This window comes from Lolium rigidum, chromosome 3, assembly GCF_022539505.1.
Source record: "Lolium rigidum isolate FL_2022 chromosome 3, APGP_CSIRO_Lrig_0.1, whole genome shotgun sequence".
Taxonomy (NCBI): Eukaryota; Viridiplantae; Streptophyta; class Magnoliopsida; order Poales; family Poaceae; genus Lolium; species Lolium rigidum.
This window is the reverse complement of record NC_061510.1, coordinates 156,482,573-156,489,347: the sequence shown is the minus strand read 5'-3', so window position 1 is coordinate 156,489,347 and position 6,775 is coordinate 156,482,573.

Sequence of the window (6,775 nt, the reverse complement as noted above, 5' to 3'; positions counted from 1 at the left end):
GCTACTAAACCTGAGGATAATGATAACAAAATTCTTGCTACAACAAATGCTATCCAAGTTCGAATTAATGACAATATTAGAATGATGGCTGAATTGCATGCTAGGTGGGAAAGAGAAGAAAAACTTGCTAAAGAGAATAATATAGCTAAAGGTTGGACTATTACCACCACTAGTAATGTTGATTCTTCACATGTTGCTAAACCTCCTACTATCAATGGTAAAATAATTGGTGTTGGCAATGTTTCTACTTCTACTACAAAGCGTGCAAAATTTTCTGAAACTGCTGAAACTGTTTGTGATAAAAGTGCTGAAATTTTTCAAAGTGTTGGGGACAATGGTCCCATTGCTTTAGATCATAATGATTTTGATTTTGATAATTGTCATATTTCTGAAGTTATTAAGTTCTTGCAAAAATTTGCTAGAAGTCCTAATGCTAGTGCTATAAACTTGGCCTTTACAAAACATATTACAAATGCTCTCATTAAAGCTAGGGAAGAGGAATTAAAACTTGAAGCTTCTATCCCTAGTAAATTGGAAGATGGTTGGGAGCCCATCATTAAAATGGAGGTCAATGATTTTGATTGTAATGCTTTATGTGATCTTGGTGCAAGTATTTCTGTTATGTCTAAGAAACTTTATGATATGCTTGACTTGCCACCTTTGAAATGTTGTTATTTGGATGTTAATCTTGCTGATAATTCTATAAAGAAACCTTTGGGGAGAATTGACAATGTTCACATTACGGTTAACAATAACCTTGTCCCCGTTGATTTTATTGTTTTGGATATTGAATGCAATGCATCTTGTCCTATTGTTTTGGGAAGACCCTTTCTTCGAACCGTTGGTGCTATTATTGATATGAAAGAAGGAAATATTAAATATCAATTCCCTCTTAAGAAAGGTATGTAACACTTCCCTAGAAAGAGAATGAAGTTGCCTTTTGATTCTATTATTAGAATAAATTATGATGTTGATGCTTCTTCTCTTGATGTTACTTGATTTTCACTTTCTGCGCCTACCTGAAAGGCGTTAAAGAAAAGCGCTTATGGGAGACAACCCATTATTTTATTTCTGCAACTTTTGTTTTATATTTGAGTCTAGGTGCTTGTTACTACTGTAGCAACACCTTTGTATCTTTACTTTATTGCATTGTTGTGCCAAGTAAAGTCTTTGATAGAAAGTTGATACTAGATTTGGATTTCTGCACAGGAACAGATTTTTAGCTGTCACGAATTTGAGTTGTTCTCTCTGTAGGAAAATCGTAAAATCTTGAAAAAAATTCACGAGTAATCCTTAGGCAAAGATAGCAACCAATCTCGGGGGGTTCTGAAGATCTCCTCCGGCACCCTGTCGGAGAGGGGAATCATCACCGGAGGGCTCTACATCACCATGCCCGCCTCTGGACTGATGCGTGAGTAGTTCATCCTTGGACTATGGGTCCATAGCGGTAGCTAGATGGTTGTCTTCTCCTATTATGCCATCATGTTTAGATCTTGTGAGCTGCCTATCCTGATCAAGATCATCTATTTGTAATGCTACATGTTGTGTTTGTTGGGATCCGATGAATATGGAATACTATGTCAAGTTGATCATTGATCTATCATATATGTGTTGTTTATGATCTTGCATGCTCTCCGTTGCTAGTAGAGGCTCTGGCCAAGTTGATACTTGTAACTCCAAGAGGGAGTATTTATGCTAGATAGTGGGTTCATGCCTCCATTGAATCTAGGACAGCGACAGAAAGTTCTAAGGTTGTGGATGTGTTATTGCCACTAGGGATAAAACATCAATGCTTTGTCTAAGGATATTTGTATTGTTTACATTACACACAATACTTAATGCAATTGTTTGTTGTTTGCAACTTAATACTGGAAGGGGTGCGGATGCTAACCCGAAGGTGGACTTTTTAGGCATAGATGCATGCTGGATGGCGGTCTATGTTCTTTGTCGTAATGCCCTAAGTAAATCTCATAGTAGTCATCATGATATGTATGTGCATTGTTATGCCCTCTCTATTTGTCAATTGCCCAACTGTAATTTGTTCACCTAACATGTTATTTATCTTATTGGAGAGACACCACTAGTGAACTGTGGACCCCGGTCCATTCTTTTACATCTGAAATACAACCTACTGCAATCATTGTTCTCTTTTGTTTTTGGGCAAGCAAACATCATTTTCCACACCATACGTTTAATCCTTTGTTTTCAGCAAGCCGGTGAGATTGACAACCTCACTGTTAAGTTGGGGCAAAGTAGTTTGATTGTGTTGTGCAGGTTCCACATTGGCGCCGGAATCCCTGGTGTTGCGCCGCACTACACTCCTTCACCAACAACCTTCACGGGGCCTTCATCTCCTACTGGTTCGATAACGTTGGTTTCTTACTGAGGGAAAACTCGCTTCTGTATTCATCATACCTTCCTCTTGGGGTTCCCAACGGACGTGTGCTTTACCGTCACAAGCAAGCCTCTCCGTGCCCCGCCTCAAATCCGCGCCCAATCCATGATGCGCTCGGGGACTGCTGATGGGGATACACCCGAGGGGGTCCACCATTAGTCTCATTCGCCACAGGAGAGAAGGCCCAAGAAGGGGTCCAGTCGGTAGGGCGACTAGGCCTAAAACCCTAAGCGACTGGGCTTAAACCATGAAGAACGGCGACTGGCCCGGAGGCCCAGGCGACTGAAGCTGTAGATAACTTGGGCGCGGGATAAAGGATCCTGGCCTTATAGCAATCATTGAGATACGATCTTATCTTCATGTAAACCCTAGATCGAGGGTTCCTTTATAAACCCCCGAGCTACACCCTAGAAGGGATCCGATCTCATTCTCCCTCACCTCCATAGCTCTCGGTTCCTCAGCCGACTGAGCCACCCCATTGTAAACCAATATGAGTAATAGATCTAGCAGGACGTAGGCCTTCCTCGTCTTGTGCACCTCGCTCCGCAAATGGCCACGCCACCTTACCCTCGCATCGATGAAGTGGTACGCCCATAGTACCTGCCGTGGTCATATCCATGACACCGGTCATCCAATAGATATCCCCGGAGGGTGGTGAAGAATTGTTGCACGTGTTGGATGCTATAGTCATGAAGGAGGTCCATGATAGGGTGCAACCCAAGCTTCTCCATGACCCAAATCATCTCATTCAAGTAGGCCTTGTTCTTCAACTTCTAGAGGTCTAAAGCGCGCATGGGCACACCTCGGTGGAGTGGGCCACTTAGATCTCCTCGCACATCTTCTCTTGATCTCTTGTCCAAAAGCAATCATCTTGAGAAGTTTGTGCCTTGTTGTATGGATTGACCCTCCGCATCTTTCGATAATTGGCAATTGACATATTGGTGGTGGTGATGGTCTTTGACTTCTTCCTTTGCGCTTGCTCATTGCTCCCTTGAGAAGCTCTTAGGGTTGCCGCCTTGGCCTCAGCTTGCAACACACTCTGCATCGTGGTTCTTCCATCCTCCCGCTGCACAAAGTAATCCCGTCGAACACGAGATTGTGGTTGCTTGGCAACCGCATGTCTAGCACTTCCTCCTTGAGAGCTTGCACCCGTGAATAGCAATAGATAGATATCATGTGGGATAAGTATGTATACACGAGAAAGGATAGCCTAAGACCGAGGTGCAAAATAGTGGTGAATTCAAGAGCCATATTTGAAAACTTCCCAAATCGACCATAGGGAAGAATTATCACGGGAAGAATTCTCAGATCTGAAAAACCTCAAGATTTCACCAATGTTTTCGTATATCGATCATAGGGATCACTAGCATGCATATTGAATTAGGTTTCTACCAAAAGAAATCGAGTATAAAGGCCTCTACACACCAAACAAGGGTTGAAACCCTAAAAGGAGGGAGAGAGCAATGTACCTGTTGGGGGGATAACCCCCGGTATGCCAAAGGCATGCCAAACCGGATGGTTTGAGCCATCAAGATACCGGTTTAATGTTTGTACCGGAACTTAAAGATAAGAATTTAGCCAAGTGAGGCTAAGCCGGTATCCCCGAGAGGGGTATGCCGGAACCGGGTGAGAAGACACCGGGTTACTGGAAAGAAGAGCAGGTCGGCAGGACTGGTCAAAGATTCTCTCCGAGCTAGAAGACAAAGATGAGCTAAGCAAAGTAACTTTAGACGAAGGGTCGACGATAAAGAGAAGGATGACGGTCAAAGAAGCCGGAGGACGTCGGCATCCCGATTAAAGAGGCCTCCGGTGTCTTCTATGATTAAAGTAGCTTTGTAAAGTAGTTTGTCTAGTCAAAGATGCCATTAGGGTTTCTTGCCCCGTAAGCCACCTCTCCCCTATATAAGGAGAGGGGGCAGCCCCTCTTACGGGCGGACACGAAGAGATAAGAACACTTGTACTCGAGAAACTTGTATCCTGTTAAGATCAATAAAGAAGATGATCTAGAGCGAGTTCTTCCTTATGTCTTTCTTCTTGAACCTCTAGCCTTGGTTAAGTTCTTGAGGAAACCATCCGGAAGTTCATCCCATCTAATCACAAACCCTCCCCCGAATCCTCTAGCGTCCATTCGGCCCCAATCTAAGCCATCCTATGGCATCTATCTGTTCACCACGACGACAGTTGGCGCCCACCGTGGGGCATGAAGTGGCGCTTGCTGGAATACATATTCGGGCGGGCATCCTCGAGGTCGCCGGCGAGCGGACAGTGTCTGCGCTCGTCCAACGCTTCTACTCCATCGACTTCATCAACGACAACGCGGGCTGCTTCGCCAACGGCGGCATCTTCCCCAAGAACGGCCGCATCATCGAGTTCGGTAGCCACCGCGTCTACTTCGGCACCGTCCCCGTGCGCCAGCGCCTCTCGCCGGTGCTGGTGGCACCGGACCCGCCAAGGTGGCTCGGTGCAGGCCGCGCCGCCGGCAGCGTCGAGGTGATGATGGCTGGCGTAGCCGGCGCGGGCAAGGAGGCTGCGGACGAAGTTGCTGGTCGTGCGGCTGCGACCCGTGCGGCCAAGCCACCGTTGGAGCGCGACACCGGCGCGCCGGGAGCGTCTTCCGCACCACCGGCAACACCTCTCCAAGCGGCGATGAACGCGCTGGCAACGCCCATCGCGCAGAACATCGACCCGGCAACGGCTCAGGCGGAGCTGGAGGCGCAACGCCAGAAGATACTCGAGAGCGGCAAGGACGTCGTCAGGGCGCAGCGCGAGCTGAACCTAACCGTACGTGAGTATAACGCTGCCCATGGCCTTGCTTCTGTTAGCGCTCATGTTGCTAGGATACCGGAAAACCGGCTTAAGGCTCGCAATCTAGATCAGGATTTGCGTAAGGAAGTTCTTACCGGCAAGAGTACCTCCGCATCCGCTAGCATCATAGAGAAACCTAAGTACGATGAGTCCGGATAAAACCATAAAAGCTGCTAAGGCTGCTGTAGATCCGTGTGACTCGCTTACCGGAGAAGCTACGGCAAAACAACAAGAGCGTGTCGAGAGCTGCTAGATACCGTAGAGCAGCGAACGCCGAGCGAGCTGGCTAAGCTGAACAAGGCTATAGCCTCGAAATCCGCGCGTTCAACAAAGAATGCCGGAAGCAAGTCCCATGGGCAGGCCTCGTCCCCCCACCCGGACAGAAGAAGAGAAAAAGAAGTGAACGCACAACAAATGACTGTGTATGATCCGGTCCTTGCCGGTAAACAACAAGCCGGGCAACACGATGCCGGCAGGAAAAGCCAAGGGGCAGAGCGAGGCTACGCCAAAGGAGGCTATGCCGGAAACAATCATGCCGGTAGACACGAAACCGGGCAAAACTATCCAGCTGCAAGGGCAGCGTATGATGATGAGGAGATGCCTCCACCAAGGTACCGGCAGGGCGAGGGCCGCGGTACCAGAGCATTACGATGAAGCTGATTCAACAAGACTCACCGCTTACCGGAAACCTTTGGGAGAGCGGTTGGGAGAAAGAAACTTGCCGGAACGGGATGCGAGGCACCGTCTGGACAGAGTGTACCTGTCTGAAATGATTGAGGCAGAGGGCCCTCCGGGTCCAAAGTGCTTTGGCCCGAGGATCATGAAAGAGCCACCACCAGTTCGCAACTTTCAGTTGCCCCGTGACACCAAAACATACGATGGCACCACTAAGCCGGAAGACTGGCTCGCGGATTACGTGACCGCGGTATACGTTGCTGGTGGCGGAGGAGTCATAGCTGGAGGAGGAAACCGGCGTTGGGCCGTAAGAATCGTGCCGACGTTCTTAGTAGGACCGGCAAGAATTTGGCTGAACAACTTGCCGGAAGGAAGCATAAATGGCTGGTTGGATTTTGAGGAAGCTTTTGTGAGCAACTTCAGCAGCACATACAGAAGGCCAAACAGGCCTCAACAGCTTGCTTTGTGCGTGCAGCGCCCGCAAGAAACAGACCGGGATTACCTGACCCGGTGGAACTCCACCAGAAACTCTTGTGAAGGAGTGATAGAGGCGCGAGCCATCGCTTGGTTTAGCCGAGGATGCCGGCGAGGTTCGCCTTTGTGGCAAAGGCTACAGAGGAACATGCCAACAACGTTGGCGGAGATGATGCGTGTGGCGGATAACTATGCGTTGGGAGACCCAATGCAACCGGCGATACAAGCGAGCCGGAACAATCAAACCCGCCTCAACGGCAATACCGGGATAACCGGAACAACAAAAGGAGGGAAGATTTCCCGGATCGAAGGTATGGCTCGCAACAAGTTGCTGCCGTGCAAGAAAACTCTGATGCCAGCGGCAGCCAGAGGCAAAGAACCGGATCGCAGCCATGGGCGGGTCCTAAGAAACAATGGGTCGAAAAG